General features: G+C 38.6%; 1 protein-coding gene across 5 annotated transcripts in view; it reads right to left on the bottom strand.

Annotated features, from left to right (window-relative positions):
• The window catches only part of TENM1 (teneurin transmembrane protein 1), a 774,924-nt gene that overhangs the window by 184,549 nt on the left and 569,722 nt on the right, over nucleotides 1-20,653 (bottom strand). The gene's annotated exons all lie outside the window — the stretch shown is intronic.

Here is a 20,653-nt window from a genome sequence, read left to right as displayed (position 1 = left end):
CTACACACGAAACCAGAAGAGTTCTATTTAAAATTAGTATACAGGCGAAGAAAGATTTTTCTACTCCTTAATTAACATAAGGCCAATATAAGGATGTTAAAATCCCTGAGTTGAACAATTTTGCTTCTTATAAATTAGGCTTTTCATGATTATATTTTACTAATATAAAAAAGTTGAATCTGGTTTAGAAACAAAATATATGGTTCTTAGTGAAGACCATCAGATTTTCTCAAGTTCAGTATCTTCTTCCCTCTTAACCTGGAAGCCAGACTGCCCTCCAAGCCAAGCAGTCAATCATTGTCCCCTATAAGTGTTAAAAAAGCAAGAATTCCCAACCTCAGTGGATCATAACAGATTATAAAACTGTCTCTATGACCGAACTAGAATACTGAGCTTCTTTTACTTTAATGCCATAGGAAAAATCCTCAAGTAGAGGAAGGCTACAGAAATTCTGCTTCTATTTATGGATTTTTCCCCCTCTGTTAGTTTTACTGGCACAAACTCCTAAAACGAGTACTGGTGGTGTAGAGAGGCTTGCAGGCAGCCTCATCTGCCCTTCTCTGGCATTATTAATACATCATGTGTGACCTCTAGGAAGGCCTCAAAGTGATTGGAAGACTCTGAGGAGGAGATCCTCTAGAGGAACAGCACACTGAGCACTTCTTGGAATGCATCTCTTATAAAGTATTTCAGCAGCCCGAAAAACAGAGAAAAAAAGTATAAACTGAAAGGATTTAAGGACCATAAAGCTGCTAGCTCAGAGAGCTGTGAGGGATGGAAGGAAAGCACTACATCTGCTAAGTTTGAGTTTCATATTCTAGAAGAACACAAAGATGCAAAGAGCCCATACTTTGGTCTGTGTTAAGAAACTACATTCCTCTTGGGAAAAGTGTCAGGAAACAGTTTAAAACCACTGATGAACAAAATGTAGGTGAAATAGGAGAATCTCTCTTATAAGTGTGGCAGAGGAAGTGAGTAGATTTAGGGTTGATAGAAGACCCTAGATACCTAGAGAAGGTATCTCCTTTCTCAAAGCATGGAGATGAAGAAGAGAATTAACAAACAAGAGGAGAAAAAATTCCTCCGGAGTCTCACTTTTCAGAGGAGTTAATGTGGCAGTGGGTCTCTTTTACCACTCAGACCTCAGCTGTGTGCCAAGGCACTGCAGAAGAGCTCCAGTGAACCCCAGCTAAGCCTTTAGAACAACATGAAAACCTGCAGAGGCAGAATTATTTGCTCCTTACAGTATCTGTTTGTAGCTTTTAGTAACCGCAAAACACAGAGAATGTGGGATTTTCACTTTCTAAGAGCCTAACTCAACCAATAAAACTGAAGAGCAAGGAAGTTTTCTCCATTTGTCTGGTCACTAAGTGGCAGCACATGCTTAATTTCATAAATAATTCAAGGTAATAGGAAGTATTAACTTTAAAGTAATTATTAGTAAAAATAGTGCTTTCTATAAGAAGTCTAACCAGCAGCATAAACAAATACTTGTACTCTTGGGAATAATTACATTTATATTCATGAAATGAATATTTTTCAAGGACATCAGCTTAGATAAGCATGGGTTAGGGCAAAGCATTTCTTGCAATTTACTTACGATGCTGCATGGAAAAATGTATTTGGCTCAATCACAGTTTCAGAGAGGAACTAGGGTGAGATATGCTGCAACAGAACTACACATAAATCCAGACATATTAGCAATAGAAATTAAAAGTCAGACTTTTGAATTCATTTATATGATACCACTCTTTTTAGTGCTCCTAAATAAAATTGATTCTACCAGGAATGGATTTTTTTTTTTGTTTCTCCCCAACTGTTAGGACAGGTTCCCTGGAATACTGCACTTCTCAAACCATCAAATATGCATCAGAACAAATGAGAGCAATCCAAACTAAGGATTCATACTCCCTGGTTAGATTATGTGTGTCATCCACACCCATTAATAAAACAGAACTCTTCAGTAAACTCTGCATAATGTTTCATTCAGAAGCCAGGTGACACTGGGCAGGATTTGTCTCAACTCTCCACAGAGCAGGTGAATTATCTGTATACAATCATGCTGACTATTTGGTGAATGTGTTTATTCCAGAATGGCTTCTGGAATATTGCAAGAATGAGACACTAATGTAAAACACTGCCATATGACTGTTCACTGGCTGTTTTTTAAACTGAAATTATAGCATGATAATCACTACACAGCTGAAAATTGGGAAACAACCATCACATTACCTGTAAATTAAAAAACCCTCAGGCCACACATCACATCTTTCACTGAGCTGAGATCTCTATGTGTGCTTACATATATTTTTAATGCTGTCAATGAATTGTTATGTCCTGTGTGCAGAAATTACATTGACCAGTGTGTGGATTTAAAAAGCAAAACTACAACAGGCTCTGGATGTTCTGGGGAACAAGGGTAGGGAGCAGATCACTAACTTAGAGTTACAGAACCTCAGAAATTGAATTAGTTTTGAAAGCATTATTTTCAGGGGAAAGTTGTAGGAAGCTGGTTTATCACTTAAACTATTTAATCTTAATTCCTTACTGCAATATGACATTTGTTTTTTTCTAAAATTTTAACCATTTGGAATTAATCTCTCGTACCAGGTCCCTACCTCAGGGGGTTCAGGGAAGCAGGGTGGTTATTCAGATTCACCCAGACATGTCTGAGGATGGTGCTGGGGACAATGTGTTTTACAGATGTCACTGGAGACCCCTCCTCTGAAACGCTCCAGGGCCCCCAGCTGTTTTCCCCAGCTGGAACAGAAAATTTGCAAATTGTGGTAGCATTAGCCTTTATGTCAGTCTTGCATCCAAACTGAATGCACACAAGTCCTCAGAGGCCCCTGGGTAACAGGAAATGCTCACAGCTCACTGCAGAGAGGCTGAGGAGAGAGCCCAGGGCTGCAGTGCTCAGGTCTCTGCTCCTGCTGCTCCCTGCACTCAGCCAGCAAGGACAGCACCAGGGAATGAGCCTGACAGGGGTTTGCTCCTTCTGCACCCCCAAAGACCTCTGCTTAAAGGCACTTCAGTGTGATGGAGAGGACAGACAGCTGATTGAAACTGCTACAGAAGAGAGAAGATATGATGAAACCATCTGGACAGAAACCAGACAAACAGAAACAGGAACTGAGGGGGAATCATTAAAAACAGAATAAATAGAAAAGGAGAGAAAGGAGGAACACACAAAACCAAAATGAGCAGGAACAGTGAGATCAGATCTCTTGGAGATGCTGTGATGACTGGAATCTGAATGCAGGGTCCACAAGGAAGAAATTAGGTAAGGAAGAAATTAAATAAAAGAAAAGCTCTGGGGCAAATCTCAGGCTTGGAAAGAAAGTGCCTGGGACAGACCAGGGGAAGAGCTCAACTTCAAGGAAAGGATTTGGGAGAAAAAAAATTACTGACAAAAAACCCCCAGCTTCTCACTGCTATCAAACATTTGCCAGCTCAAGTAGAGTAAATGGTAATAATTGAACCTAGATGTCAGAAACTGATCAAAACCAACTGATGCCAGATGACAATTACACTTCTTATTTTGCTTTCATTATAAAACTACAGAGTTGCAACTTAATTCAGTGAGAGCTAATCTTAGTCATATATTGTACTAATATTTGAGGTATTCTAAAAAACTCAGGTGTTGAGCAGTTCAAAACAGATGCCCAAGTTTAGCAGGTATTTTTCATTTAATTTATATTAATTTGAATCCCCACCCACAAAAGAGAGGTAAATATCCCCCACTGTTTCCCAGAGTTATTGCAAAGAGTTATATATAAACATAGATGAAGTATTTGAATAACATAGTGATGAGCACCATAGTGATCAGCACCACAGAATTGCCAACAGGAACTTAATACTACTGTAAGAACAAGGTATGAATAGTGGCAATATGTAAGACTTAAGGTTATAAACTGAACAATTAAAATGAACTAAAACATCAAATAGATTGTCATCATAATGACAACATTCTCTTGTGTGGACTCAAAATGACAGGGAGAGGTCACAGGTAGAAAATACAATCACTGACTACAACACAATGTACAGATGTAGAGATCTTTAATTCTGACACTAGAAATACTTTTGATGATCATTATTGTAAATGATCATTATTGTAAGAGTAGGAGAATAAATATAGAAAAGCAGCATTGTTTCACATGAAAAATGAAACAACACTGAAAATACACCTCAATACACCTCTAGGCACATAGAGATATTCAGAGGGCTGCAAAGATTCAAGTTTAACAGCAATGGCAACACTTCGTTAAATCATTTTTGCTAGAAGCCTTTAATTTCCCAGTGCATTTTTACACTAACTGAGGAATATAGGAACATGAGTTTCCTTTGTTCCAGAACTCTTTCCCTTGGCACATTTCTATTCTCAATACAGAAGATCACTATTCCAACTTGCTTGGGAACATGGTTTGTTTAATTTCATGACATAGTGATATACAAAATGTACACACATTCTTATTTCATTCCCCTGCTCACTTCTCTGTGATCTTTGCCTATATGAAGAATTAAAGTAGAGATTTCAGTATTTGTTGTGGCAATGTGATGAAGCAAATTCTGCTCCTGTATAAATGGGTTTATACAGCAGGGCTGAAAGCTTCTCATTCATAAAATGTATGGATTAGTCAGCATGTAAATGACAGCAATAATTAAATTAATTTAGTCACGTGTATTTACACATAACGAGTGCCTTTGCCATGAGCTATTATAAGCTCTTAGAAGTTACTTCATAATGAGGGAGCAGAACTAGGTCTGATAATGCCAGCAAAGTGCTTGAATTTTAGAACTTCTAGAGCACAAGAACATGTTCTGTTCCTATTTTGTCAAGTGGCTCAGTGAATGTCACATCCCGCAGCCCTTCCTCAGGTAAAACTCCCAGCTCAAACAAATGTTTTTGCCCAAGTAAACAAGTCAGAAGGCAACTAAAAGTGCTGGCTACTTTTTTAAACAAAACAAATTGTGACTGGGCTTTGCCACCAGTGCTGAGCTGGGCTGAGCTGCCTGGATGCCCTGTAATTGCCAGCTCACAGAACACACTGCTGCTGGAGCTCGCTGCAGTCACAGTTACTCGCTGTGCTTTTGAAACAAAACCAGACTGACACATAACTGGAATTCTGGACCTTGTTAAAAAAATTCTAGGCCAAGGGTCATTGTTTCCTATGCCTTAATGCTCATAGGGCAGTCATGAAGTGTAATGCTCCAGTGTGAGATAATAAAATGCCTTTAGTACATTTCTTTGCATCACTAGATGCAGCAGTCACAAAAGAAGAGTAGCACACAACTGCAATAGATAATGAAAGGGAAGGCAGCCTTTTCCACAGACCAAATGCATTAGTAAATGTATTTTAAAACACTGATCTTTTGCAGTAAAGTTAATATACTGTTTTATATTCAAATACAAGTCAAATTTCTCTGGTTCTCAATGAACAGTGGCAGCCCTTGATTTACATTTGTTTCAAAGCAATTTAAATTTTTCCAATGATCTCAAAATAGCCACATTTCAGCCCACAGATAAGAAAATCACTGTTAGCTCCATTCCAAAGAAAGTCTGTAAGGTTTAGACAAGCAGAATTCTCCTCACAATAACTTTCAGTTAAGGATTGCCTCAAACCAGGTGCAGGGCTTTGCACTCAGTCTTGTCCAATTTAATGAGGTTTGTGCAGACTCACCTCTCCAGCCCATCAAGGTCCCTCTGCACAGCATCCCTTCCCTCCATCAGCACCCACACCCCACAGCTTGGGGGCACTGGCAAACATGCTGGGGGTGACCCCGCTGCTCATGTCACGACAAAGATGTTAACCTGCACTGGTTCCACCTCTGGCCTGAGCAATGTCACTCACTGCTCACTGACTTCCACTTGTGCATGGAGATGTTGACAGCAACTCTCTAAGTCCAACCATCCACCCAAGTGGTCCTTCTATCAAATCCATGGCTCTCCAGTTTGGAGACAAGGATGTCACAAGGACAATGTCAAATGCTTTGCCCAGTTCCAGGCACATGATGCCAGCTGTTCGTCCCTTATCCACCAACCCTGTAACCTTGTCATGAAAGGCCACCAAATTTTTCAGGCATGATTTGCCCTCAGTGAACTGATGCTGGCTATCACCAATCATCTCCTTTTTTCCATGTGTCTTAGCACAGTTTCCAGAAGGATTTGCTCCAGCATCAAAGGGAAACTGACCAGCCAGGTCTTACTTTAATTTCCATGTCAAGCACTTGGCAAGATGTACAGGCAATGCTCAAGAGATACAGCACATCCCCAGTTCAGAGTTTTCCACAGGAAGTATCCAGCAAAGCCAGCTTCTAACAGACGAGATGAACTGTAACTCCAGGTGAGATGCACTGCACTGACAGGCACTTTGCAGATCAGCCACTCAAAATGCAAACTGGATTAATTAGCAGTGTACACTTAATAAAGAGACATAGGAACCAAAAGATTAGATCTGTCTGGACCCACCAAAAGACTACAAACCAATTACTGTCTCCAACTGAGGCAGGAAAGCCAATGCACTTGAGGAAAAACTAAAACTTGCAACACCTGGAATCTGAATTGCAAACTACACAGGAGACAAAGAAGCTGAGATTAACACCCTGTCAGGGAGGGCAGCACAGGGAAGGTTCTCATTTAATCTTGGCACAGTTTGATTAGATGTAGATTTCTTTAATTTCTTTCCTTAAATCTTTAATAAATATTTGCCTGTTTAGGTTACCATAGCATACCATATCTTGACCTGTATTCTACTAAAAATCCCCTTTATTTAATGACTAACTGATTATTGTACAAGTCCTTCTGTGATGTGTAGGCATTATCATTTTACAAATGGATCCCACCAGCCTGTTCCCAGATGTATCATCTTCAGATTCAATAAGCTTCCTGCATAAACAAGAAATTGAATGGCCTTTGTCCTTATTAGCTAATAGAAAATTAATTTTTTAGTGTTAATTTTTGGGCTTGGGCCAGTTGCCAAATGCTTAGGGCAGCTGCTACATCTACAGACAATACACAAAAGTCAGAGATGGAAAGATCTATTGGGTTATTTCCTTTGACTACAAAATGACGAAGAACAGCAATCAATAATCACATGCTTGTCACGTCCTCTGCAGTATATAATCAGATGTGTTGGCTGGTTTTAACAACTGCAGCCACAAAACCTCTACCACTTCATTTATTGCTTCATACTACTCTAAAACAAACAAGTTGGAAAAAAATAATAGTCAGTAGAAACATAATAGCCTTACAGAAGCAAAGACAGAGCCAAGGCACCCATCCAGTCTGATCACCTTCGCAGCCAGAACAAGTTTCAGCCAGTGACCCTCACATTAACCCTCATAGCACAAGCGCTCCAAGTACTAAGTACGCTTCCTTGGCAAATTATTCCCATGCTGAATGACTGCACTGCTTAGAAACTGCCTCTGATTTCATATCTAAGTTCTCAGGCTGCCAGCTGCAGCCCCTGAGCCGCCCTGCTGGGTGTGTGGCTCTGCTCCCCGCGTGTTCTGTGCGCTCCTGGTGACAGCAGCATCACCCGGGAGGTGACACACAGAGCCCCTCCTGCCCTGCACCCCTACCTGTTTCTATTACCTGAGTAACTCAGACTTCCTCTACAGATTCAGGCCTTTAAAAAACCCCTTTTCTTGAATAACAAGTCCCAAAGACACAACTGCATTTTGTGCTGCTCTGAGATCCTTTCATTTTACACATGCCTGGTGCTGAAATGCTCAGAAGTGACTCATCTGAGAAGTGTTAATGACAGCTGCTATACTTCAAGGTTCCCTGACAAGACACATGTACACATACAGCTCAAAGTAGCATTTGACTTGTTGGCTCCATTTATCTCATTTACTGGCCCTTAAGGCCCCTTTCAGCATTACTGCTTTCCAAAGTAGCTCCTATTAAATATTTTATATTTGGTTACTATCCCACACACTGAATTTCATTCCATTTACCGTGTGTCCTTCTGGATCTTTGAAATGTTCAGTCTTGATTTGTGTATCAGGGATGATGCTTTAACGTCTGCAGTTTAAATATCAGATAAGAATCATATTTCTAACATTCCATGACAATTTCTCATAAATATTTTTATGTCCCTAACACTGTGTCATGTTATCATCCCCATGTTTCAGATATTAAAAGCCCAGGCAGCTAAATTTTAATACTGTAATAAACACCTATATTTTTAAAATTTAAAAATTGAAAATATTATATTTAAGTATATTTGGTAATTAATGCTTCAAAACATAGCCAACAGCAATAAAGACAGCAGGTATCCCTTTTAATAGTCTGTTTCATTGTGTTTCATTCCCCTATTTCAACTATTTCAACTGCTACTACCCCTATGCTACAAAACATGGTGCGGGAAACAAAGGTATCAATAAATTAAAAATACAAAAACCAATTATCCTTGACATAATAAAATATTTTTTCTGCAGAAACTAAACAGTTAGTTCAGAAAATAAACAGACTCAAAGTCTGATCTGATACCACCTGAAAAACAGATAAGAATAATAAAGAAGTTCTTCCCAGTTAATAACAAAATTCTTTATTGAAGAGCTTTATGCATATTACATGAGGCTTAGAATGAACCCATGGAAGATAAGAGATAAAATAATCAATGTATATATAAGTATATATACACACCATCTGGGCTCTTCAGAGGACTGGCTCATCTTTTACCTGTATCTGTATAATGGAAAGTAACATAAGTCTTGATTCTGATGAGAATCTATTAGATTTCTTCTAATGCAAATAATAAAAATCACTGGATGCAATGTTTGGGAGATTAGAAACCAGCCAGCTGATAAGGTTAACAAAGTTAACCAAGTCTTTGGTTATGTCCTGCCTCTATGACAGTGTGTTATTCTGATTTGGCTTAGTTTTTGCATTTTTCCTACTATTTCATTAACTGATAAAACTTCATTGCATATACTGAACATAGGTAAGCATTTCTAGTAGTACTAGACAACCTGCAAAGATGCAAGCTGGTGTAATGAACACAGATTATTTCCAAATGCTTTCAATTCCACCCAGCAGATGGGAGTAACTATGCCTTCCTCTATACTTTCACTACAGTTTGTAATATTTCAGCTTCTGAAATAACAGCTCAATGAAAGCAGGTTTGCTACTTCTTGGATATTTTCTTTTAGGATGACTATAAATTTCAGTCACAGTTACCAGTTTATCACAGAAGTGAGGTGACCCAGAAGCAGGTCTCTAGCCAATCCCCTGGGTGCCCTCACGTTAGCAGAACAATCTACATTTGAGAGAAAAGTCAAGAAACTAATTTAAGGATGAGAAATTAAGAAATACCACTGAATTTGGTAGGTATTTATAATCAACCAGGGTAGATGAGCAGAAGGTTATTTCCTGTTCTGCTAGTCTTAAGGAAATAAAATGGCCAATAAGAAAAAAACCCAAACCAACATTGAAATATTTATCATCTGTTTTCAGATCACTACCTCTAAAACACATGTAGAGGAAATATTTTTAGAAGTCATTAAATCAAACAAACAGTGAGCTTGTAACAATGACCAACTTGTGGTAGAGAATTGTCCCTGTTTGTCTTTTTCCTGTTCTGGTGACTCACTGTAAGCGCCCAAAGAAGGGCCCACATTTGAAATTACCATCACAAGCTGCTGGGCAGAAGCCAGTTAAAGAACTCTTCCAAATACAATTATTATTTATATGAAAAGGAGGAGATGCTTGACTGCCCTGTCAGCTGCTTTTTGGGATGTTTGCTTTTCTTGTATTTGCACATTGATCAATACATGAAACCAAGAGAAGAAATTCTCTCAGCTGAGGAATTTTGCAACATTTTTCAAATTAACTGGAATTTTGATATATTAGTTGTGCAAATTAACTAAAACTTCAAATTCCATCATCACAAGCTGAAAGGGCAGCAACAAGAGGGAGAGTGGAGCAGGAGACAGGGTTGGGTTTTTGTGAAATGGAAAAATTCTGCCAAAGGTGATCATCAAAACATGATGTGAGCTGGCCAAGCCAACAGTCCAACATCTCCACTTTGTGGACTGCCCCTCCTGCTCCCCAGCTGGCCAAGGCTCTGTTTCCACATTCTGACTCCTACATTTCCCCAGAACCTGAGCTCTGTCAGCTGTCCAGAGCCCACACCCACCTACACGAGTCCTTGCACAGGAACGATTTCTTTCCATGACTGCACAAATCTGGAGCTTTGGAAGAAAATAATCTGAAACCATTTGAAAGTGGCAACTCATTGCCATTTCTCCTACCACAAGCTTCTTTCCATAAGAGTGGCCATGATTCAGTATGTCAAGAGCTCTTACTGAGCCCAAAAGAGAAACTTAACTGAAACTGCAGGACTTGATTTAGCTTTCTGCAAAACCTGAAGGGAAATGCAGGGTTTTTTTTCTTTTTTCCAAACAGAAGGTAGTTAATAATTCAATCTAAACTGTTATAGAAGCAATGAATGAAAAAAAAATTTACACAGATTTATGCAAAAATTCAGTTGTTTTAGTCTCTACTTATTATGGCTATTTAACATTAATAAGCACTGTTTGAGTTGCAAAGCAACTGCAAATAAATGTGTTTATTTTATTGCATGTACAGCTTAGTATTGTTTTTGCCATTATTAGCCACCAAGCAATGAATAAGATAGCTAGAAGAAAGCTCAAAAAAATCCACCAGAAGTACAGAAAAGTACTGGTGAAGTACAGAAAAAGCTTTCTATTTGATTTTGTATTAAAAAGAAATTGGATATCACAAGTCTAAAATGGTGATGCCAGAAAGATATTTTGAGAGAAATCACAGAAGACTGCCTTTAGAGAAAAGACGCCAACAAAAATGAGTGACTGAAATAATGTGGAGTACTTCAGACATGGACAAGAGGTACTAGGGATCAGAAATGAATTATTATGCTCTAAAATGATCCAATAAAAATCGAACTGTAGTGCAGTAATCAGAAAATGTATTGAAAAAGAGATAGGTTATAAAAAGAAAAAGGAGCTTTCAAGTACTGTAGGCTATTAGCTACTACTGAGAAATCTGGATTCAGGAGATTGTATTTCTAAAAAAATATGCACACAACCAAACATAGATGAATTTGCTGCTCAATAGGTAGTGAACTATAAAAATTAAAAAGATAGATTGGAGACAGAATTACAGGCTGAAATAAAAATAATCAATGCAACCATCAATAGGAGTTTTGAAATGAACCCTGCACTGGCTGAACACACAACCACGCAGGCTTCAGGAAGAATGACTCAATTATGTTTTTCCCCACAGGCAAAGATATAAAAGATAGTTGTAGACACATTGAGCACATCAGAGAAAAGCATTTGGGCAGTGCCCCTTGCTGCAGAGGAAGAACTGCAGTTCTGAAGGGTGAATAATTAGGGATGCAGCCCCTGTGCCCACCTTCACAAATGCTCACAGCACTCCCTGCCCACAAACCCACACAAAATGGGAGGGAAGGTCTGCCTTATGGAGAAGCACTGGAACAACTCAGCTGGGAGAGAGGAGGGCTGAGGATTTTCGAAAAAGGCACAATGTGAAGTCTTATTTCTAGTCATATACACTTCCTTATAAATATATATCATCTTCCTTATAAAAGGAAATTATGTAATATTCTGGGAAACTTTTCTGGCCTCAACAAAAATTTACAAGTACATAAAAAATAAATTTGGAGATTTTCCCTTCACCAGGAGCTTTATTGCTTTACAGCAAAAGTTCCACCCCCCATCTGTGATCAGCAGCATAACCTAAACCTCTCCATGGTAATCAAAAGGTGCAAACATCCCCAAGTTGTTTTGTCATAAAGAAAATAACTGAGAAGTCTCTAGTGCTGAGCTGTAAATCCTGCATCACTCATCAGGTCCCACTGACAGTGCACAGCTCACAAGCAGCTCTCCTACTCAACAATTCAAGGAGATTCAAGTAAGATTCAATTCAAGCAAATGACATCAGATACTTTCTGATTGTGTAACTGGAGGTATGTTTATACCAAATTATGCAGAAAAACAAATTCCAAGCATGCATTATGACCCTGCCACATCTGCCATAGCAAAATACTTGCTCTAAAAGACCTTAGGGTGATTGGGCAATAATAAAGTTTGCTGTCTCAAAAGCACTGTTTGGAGGAAAATTAATAAAATAGAATGTTCTCAAACCCGAAGTGCCACTTGACACTGATGTTGAACAAAGCAATGAGAAGGGCAGACAAGTCTGAACAACACTTACTGTGACTTTGGTATCTATAAAAGGTGTGTATCAATTCATAATATACATTTACTCAAAAATAGTTGTAGGCAGAGAGGGAAAAAGTTCAAAAGTTACATTGAAAGATAAGACCAAAACCCTTTGTATTAAACAGGAGGCAGAAGTGCTAGGAACCATAATTAATACAACACACAGTCTAGAAATACCCTTTAATTTGTCCCTTGGTTACCTGCCTTTGAGATCTTTTCACAAAGTTTCCAGCAATAGAGATGAACAACCCTAACCTGATGTCCTAAGCCATCCCCACTTGCAGGTATTTCCTCCCACGTGGATATCTTGTAGGATATGTGGTTTCTTGGAATAAAAACCCATCCCCAGCTCTCCTTGTGGATCACCCAAGGCAAAGGAACGTGGTTACTGCACAGCTCGGGGTTTGAGGTGCCCCAGGGGCTGCCCCTCTGTGCTGCCACAGCAGCTCCTGGCCAGAGGCTGACATGTCCTGCTCAGCCGAAAGCCAGAGCTGGGAACATGGTACCAAAATCCACATGGCAGATCATCTGGGGTAGGAGTTTAAGACAAAATAAAAACCACTGGCAATATAATTAGTCATCAGAATATGTGAATCTGATTAAAATATTACTCAAAAACATCTGTAAGGGAAAAGAAGCAGCCTGCAGGAATTATTCAGTGCTCCTCAGCCCATATTCTAGAAGAGCTAATTGCACACATTTCCTCTTATGCTCTTGCTACAAAGTATAGAGTGAGGGTATAGAGCTAGATAAGATTAAATAAACAAAATTAATATAGAAAATGCTGATTTTTATTTTGTAAGCCATTTATATAAAAGCAAGTTGAAAGAAGCAGCATTCAAATCTGGTGAAATGAAAATCAACTCCAGTTTCATATACAGCTTCTTATTCTTAACCTAATTTCTATTGTAGAAATTAGAAATCAGCTAACACATTTAGTCTAGGTTTCACTTTCAGAGACTGCAGCCATGGGCCACTGTGTTTCTTCTAGATGAAGCAGTCACTATGTTTCTCCTAGATGAAAGCTACTTGCTACTATTAATAGTCCCGTTTTGTGAGACTTTTGTGAGATATGCTAATATTCCTAACCCTGAATAATACAGATTTATGCTGATCTTCATCTTACCCCCAAAGCCCAGAAGGAAATGAAATACTAACAAATTTGAAAATGTAAGATAATACTTTCTCATGTAATTTAAAGCACAATGAATTAAATGGGTAAAAATTAAAAAAGGTTGGAAAAGAAGAATGAACAACCTTTCTAACCCATAAGACAACAATAAATTCTTAGATCTCACATCATCAAGAAAAAAGAATATTTAGATTAAACCTTGCTAGACTCTAAAAGGGTAATCTGTCAGTATTTGTCACTTCTGTATCCATTCTCAACTCATTTGCTGGATCCCTTTTTATTTCACTTATGGTATTACAGTTTGGGCAAGTCAGGGGGAGGCCACAAAGATGCTCAGAGAGCTGGAGCTAAGGAGACAGGCTTGGGTGGAGCAGAGAAGGTTCTGGGGGGAACTCAGAGCACCTCCCAGTACCTAAAAGGGCAACAAGACAGATGGAGAGGGTATGGAAGGATAGGACAAGAGGGAATGGCTTTAAATTGACAGAGGGTGGGTTTAGAGGGGATATTGGGATGAATTATTTCCCTGTGAGGGTGGTGAGGCCCTGGAGGTGCCCAGGGCCAGGTTGGACAGGGCTGGGAGCAGCCTGGGACAGTGGAACGTGTCCCTGCCATGGCAGGGCTGGAACAAGATGATCGTCAAGGTCACCTCCAACCCAAACCATGCTGTCATGTGGCAGCTCTAACTCATTTTGCTCATTTGTAACTCATTGTGGGGATGAAAAAAGCCCCAGTTCTTTTTGTATTTAAAACCATGCTGGCTGCCAGTATAAGAAACCAAATGAGAGTAACTTGATCTCATTTATCTAGCAGCCTTAAATGTAATCTTACATGATCAGAGTTCACAAGTTTTTTCCTTAGCCTTATTTTCCACTAATGATATTCAACTTTCAGCTTTAAGCAGAACGTCCAAAACTTGAAAGAAAACCAGGTTCCAACTGGTTGAAATATCCACATTTTAAGACATATAAGGAAAATTGATTATATTTCAAAATAACTACAAAACTAAACAAAATAATTCCAAAGGACATACATACAAAATATGACTGTAGGTTGTTTCTGTAAATCAGACTGCTGATCTCCTAAAACATTTAAAAATTTATCCAAAAGAGATGAGAAATAAACAACACTGTAAACTTAATAAAACAACATAAATAAAACATCAGGACAGACATGCTGACTTTTTAGAATGGAACTTTTCCCAGGAACACATTTGTCCAGAGATGTCCTCTTGTAGAATTCACAGTAAATGCTCAACAAGAGAAAAAGTATTTTGTTCAGTGTTTGCCTGGCCTCATAAAGATTGTGAAATGAGAAGTCAGACAGTCCTCACCCTCCTGCACTGCAGCACCCTGACAGAAAGCAGACTCTTATCTGTCTACCCCATCTCAGTTTTCCCCCCAGTGGCGGCCAAAATAAACTGAGGTCCCATGAATTGCAGAATCACTGCAAAGTATTTTTGCACTGTGAAGTATTTCTGGAGATAATTTTCCTTTGCATTCATACCCAGAATACTGAGAAAATAAAAAGGATTTAAATGAAAGGAGTGATAATTTATATTGCTGCTGGTTCCTCAAGGCACATCCACTACACTTGCTGTATCACACAGGGGAGGAAAGCCAAGAGATTTTTTCCTGAGCTCTAATGCCAATTTACTGATTTCTGGAAAAAAAAATCAGACTTTTCTCCTCAAGCCTTCCTCCCTCCCCTCCTCCCCCACCATGAAAGAAAAAAGATTCAGGGAAAAAAAATTTATACAACCTTGTGCAAATGGACTGATAATTTTTACCATGCTGTGGGAAAAGGTCATTTAGATTCTGGAATATAGAAAGTACTCCTGCTACATTCTAAACACTTTCATTATCTTTAATCTAAGATGCTAAATATTGATATTTGTCTTTAAATTAGCGTTCATTGTGCTTAAAGGAGAACCACAAAAAAGGGAATGTTTTAACACCGTGTAATGGTTTTAATAGATCACATGAAAATTGTAAAGATTAAAATAGCAGACATGCAGATGCAATGCCCTTGTTAGTCAGAAAAAGTAATAAAGATGGTAATTTTAAAAGGCAGAATTTCCCCCACAATACTGACAAAAAAGCCATTAGCTGAATTTCCATAGATAAACAATTTCAGAAATGGTTTAAATACTGGAGGCACAAGCTCAAGACTTGCATGATATTGCAGCTGAGGCGATGCTGCAGTGCTTTCAGAAGCATCTCACACTTATCCAAGGCAATTTGGATAACTTACACGCTGCCTTTGAGACAGTAACATTTCCAGAGGAACCACTCTAAGGTCAACAAAAGCATCTTACACTCTGAACAACTGCAGCAGAGCAGCTCCCCTGTCAGTGGATATGCCAATGCTCCCCAAAAGACATGGCTGAGTTACTGCAGGGGCTCACAACCCTCCTTGCACTCTGAGGAGCTGCCTTTGAAACAACAGCAGAAGAAACCAACATAAACACCATGTAAACACTAAAAGATCAAAAAACCCCTCACAACAACAGCAACAGAGGTCTTTTATTAGGGGAAGGCAAGCAGCCCTTTTCTGTCAAATATCTGAAAGTATCATAAATCAAATATCTGACAAGCTATAGCAAACTACAGAAGGAATTTCACCATGAGGGGTTTTGCATGTTATTGATGAGGTTCCCCTAATCTATTAGGTGCCTTAAAAGATCTGATAGGCAGGAGTGTACAAACAGAATGGAATCCAAACCACAACAAAAAGGCAAAATAAAGCATACAAGGATCAAAGAGAAAAATATTAAATGACACAGAGGGAATGGGATTAAGACCAATATTTACCTTTATATTTTCAAGGCTACTTACACATATTTAACCTAATGGGTCTACTAGCAAATTAGTAATTCAATTTCTTAATTGCACCACTGTAAATACAAAGTGACAGGACAGGAGCTAATGGATACACTTCAGCCATCATTATTAGAAACACAATCCTGCATAGAGAGGCAGCCACATGCCCACTTCTCAGAGCATGTATTGCTATTGTAATGTAGCTGTTGGTAATAATTTCCTGGAGAAATGAGAAAGCCAGAGATCAGCTTAATGCCTGAGCTGTTTACAAAACAACAGTAAATAACAGCAACATTAATCACAATGCTGTCACTTTCTTACATTAAACACAAGACTTTTATGAAGAGCCAGATCCAAGCCTAATTTAAACAGGTGTGAATTCACAGTAGGTCTATTGTCACACACCATAAATTAAATCAGAGCCTTGTCCTTAGCTAAATCCTCCCCATGGCTGCATAGCTGCAGCATTCTCAAAGCTGTGCTTCTCATACAGCATCAGCCACTGTAGCAATTCCTTTACTAATTAAGTATCTTTATCCCTTTAACAGATACTGTAAGGATACTGAATATGAAGTGCAAAGAACTAAGGTGACTTGTCCAAAACTCACCCATCTGCCCAGCAATCAAAATGAAAAATCCCCAGAGATTTAGAGACAGTCAAAAGCTCTGTTAAATGGATCACTGCTCCCAGGCTATAAAACAAATACTTAGATGAATTACACAAGAATAATCTTACATGTTTCTAGCTCATTAAACTTAGCTTTGATCTGTAACCTACTAAATTCTCTACTACATCTACTTATTAAAATATGGCTAATACTATTACCCCATCTTTGCAGCCTGCTGTTTAAAATGTTTGTTATTATTAGAAGCATTGTTTCAAATAGAATCTGATACTCATGTTAAGAAAGAATTTCCCCAACACTTTATGGTGGGCAAAAAGGAAAAATTACATTTTTCCACAGCTGTTTTTTCCCTCTCTTGCTTTGCTTTTAACAAGACAAGAATGTTATTAAAAAAGTTCCCATACCAGATCTCACAAGCACTCTAATGCTACATTGCATGACCAGTGGTATTGCAGCCTGTACTAAAACCTTAATTTCTTGCCTACAAATCTCAAAGAAGTCATTGTGAACTACAGCTAATACCCAGTTGTCATAAAATAATTCAGCCAAAGAAACTGAGCAGAAATCTGGATCCAAGATGAGTCTGCATTGCACAGGACACTCCTCCATCACTGGAATCCTGTACTCTCCTCCTGGTTGTCACTGTGGTGTACACAAAGAGTAACTAATTGCATAAAAACATCTAAGTAGATGTCAGGAATGAGCCAAACAAGTCCGACTTAAAAGTACATCAGAGCAATCTGACAAAATAAAAGAGGTTAAAAATTGGGTTATTGTAGGAATGGCTGAAGTTCCACACTAGCTCTCAGCTGAGAGGTAGCAGCTAAAAGTAAAAGAGTTGATGGCTGTGCAGATGTGCTAAATGTGGCTCAAAATGGATTATGGCATGGCAGAAATGTACTTGAGGTCAAATTCACTGTGTCACAGCTGTATAGACATCCTGTAAAGGCAAACATAAGAACTGAATGAACAACAATGAGAAAGGTTATATGGACACAAAATGGACTGTGGGCTGCTTTTTAATACACTACCTAGTGTGGGAGGCAGATCTGTGTCAAATCATGTAATTTTAGGAATATATCTGGAGATCATGCTTTCTGTAGATCAGGTTTGTGTCCTCTTCTTGGCCTCATACTCCAGAAAAACAAATAAACAAATAAATAAATAAATTTGCCAGCTCAGTAATCTGGCAGATGAAAGCACTGAATTTTATGTTCTGACACACTGCAGTGACAGATACCACTGTACCAGTGAACTGAGGGCAAGTGCAGTCTTCAATGGAATAAAGGAACTATTTTTGATATGGTTATTCTGTGGTGCTGCTGTCTGAAATTTACATTCATATACCATAGAGTAACACTGTGTTTAAATGGAGCTGCTTACACTATACCAGAGATAAGCAATGGTCCCCAAGAAATTGGTCATTCATTCTGTGCAGTCAATATATATTTGCTTAGCCTCAGGCAAAGCTGAAGGCAGTCTGTGCCCTAATGGGCTATTATTAGTTGCCATTAACTTGACAACAATGAATGGGAACGTTGGTGTTTCATACAATCTGTTTAATGCTGCCAAAACAACCAGAGTGTGTTTTAACAGCGATTATGACAGAGTTGGTGTGTCTACTAAGGAAAACAAGCCTTAAATAAATTCTCAAATTGGGCTACCCACAATGAACAGAGAAGTATATATCCTGTGCCAGGGAACTTCAAGCTAGAGCTAAGAATGAATAGGAGAATGTCAAGAAATAGCTAAAAAGAAGAAGTTTTTACAAAGTATATTAGCTCCAGATCAATGCAAAGCAGAAAACTGCCTTGAAAACACATCTACTGGAGGCCACACAATTAATTGTCCCAGTATTACCACAAAAAGACCTGTCCTGTTTTTGTAACAAAAACTGTGTTCATAGAGGAAGAAAAAAAATAAACCCAAACCTGAAACCCTACTGATCCTTTCAAAATATGGACAACAATTACAATGTTTTCTCAAATCATGCAACAATGATGCCTTTCTCATTAATTTTACTCCAGTTCCAAATAGCTGCATTCACATACCATTTGGTCAACCCCTTGAAATCCAGAATTCCTAAATACTTTTACAGACATTAGGAAGTATCATGGTAACTAATATTTCATGTACTTCCAGCAACAGATCTTACGCACGTTCCCATTTTCACACCAGAGCAAGTTACTGGCAGGCACAAAAAATAACATTTCCATGGCAGAAACTGACAAGGATAAATGCAGCACTCGTGGCTCTCTGATAAAGCCCCTGGCACACAGGACTGCATAGAAACAGGAAGATGTGCCATCTGTGACATAATTTAAGTAGAGATTTATGAACCTCTGTATTCAAAGAGTGCTTTGTTGCTGAGTGCCAGCCCAGATGAAAAACACAGTGCTCTCTGGATCAGCAATCTTGGCTATGAACTTACCTGTGAAATAATAGATAATATAAACAAATATAGCTTGAACTGCAGTGTTCAAATTTATTCAGACTTTAACTTTCAAGACTGTAATTATTATAATGACTCAAGAGCACAGGAAGCACTGAGACCTGTGCAGTGGGCCCTGCCTGGAGACACCTAAAGACTTCAAGTGAACCTGTGCTCTCAGCTTCTCTCTCTTCCAACTTGCTCTTGCCCTCACTTTCCTCTCCCAACTATTTAGTCAAGCACCCCAAACATGAACCCCTGATTTAAAAATTGTTATAAGGCTTACAAAAAATGAAATATTAAAGCCACATGCAAAAAGACTATCTACACCAGTTTAAATGGATTAAAATCCTTCTCAGAGACTAATCCTTAGAGGAAAGCATTCTTTGGTGGGGAAGCACAATGCTATGTGTCCCTGTCTTAACAACACCTAACCCATAGTTGTTGCTACATCTGTGCAAGATGATGCAGGTGCACTACTTACAGTAATTTTCATCTACAGAAGATTACTTATTTAGTGGTACATGTACTACTAAGCAAAATAACATCAATGCCCAGCTGCACCACTGCACTCCCGACTGAAATACAGAACTCACTTAGATGATTTATTTGCTTTCAAGACTTCTGCTTCCCAGCACCTTACAAGAGAAATGTACATTTTTTAGTCTAAATGGCACAAATATACACATTCCTTCCATGTAGCATTCCCTTTCAATCATTTTCACAGTTAAGGGCCAACCAATGCCAAGCAGATCAGATTCAACTCCTTCAGCCATCACCGAAACCCCAGTGTCTCCAGGAAAACAAACACAATTCCCCCTCAAGGCCAAACAAAACCTCCCTATGCAGCAAACGCCTCACAGAGGATGGGTCCCACAGAAGCTGGAAGACAGGCAGCCATTGCACACTGGAAATGGGGTGACATCTAAGAATTAACTGATTCCACCAACACAATAAAATGTGGTGGCCCACAATGCTTAATCCTCAATGGAATATTTAATTAGAAACAAGCTGTGCACTAAAATCTCATTTTTAACCTCAAGCAGATAATGCAATGTTTTTGAGCCTACATTGGACATTATCATTGGTACTGGCAGACATCCAGGTGAAATTATATAATTATGAGCTTCATGTTTGATAAATTCAAACATGTAAGTATAGAAATGCCATTTATACTGAATCAGCTGCATTAACCTTATGACTACAGAGGCACTAAAATATGTTGCTGTCAACATTGAAGTGTCAATATTTAATGACATCTAGACCTATAACATGCAGCTATTAAACACAGAAATTAAAATATCAGCTAAGCTTGTTGATCTTAAGCATGATAAATTTGTTTACTTACTATACTTTGTAAGGAAGCAGAGTAAATTTTAATCAATTTTAATGCAGAGATAAAAGAATACTAATT

This window comes from Zonotrichia leucophrys, chromosome 4A (assembly GCF_028769735.1).
Source record: "Zonotrichia leucophrys gambelii isolate GWCS_2022_RI chromosome 4A, RI_Zleu_2.0, whole genome shotgun sequence".
NCBI classification, from domain to species: Eukaryota; Metazoa; Chordata; class Aves; order Passeriformes; family Passerellidae; genus Zonotrichia; species Zonotrichia leucophrys.
This window is presented reverse-complemented; position numbering and strand designations above follow the sequence as displayed.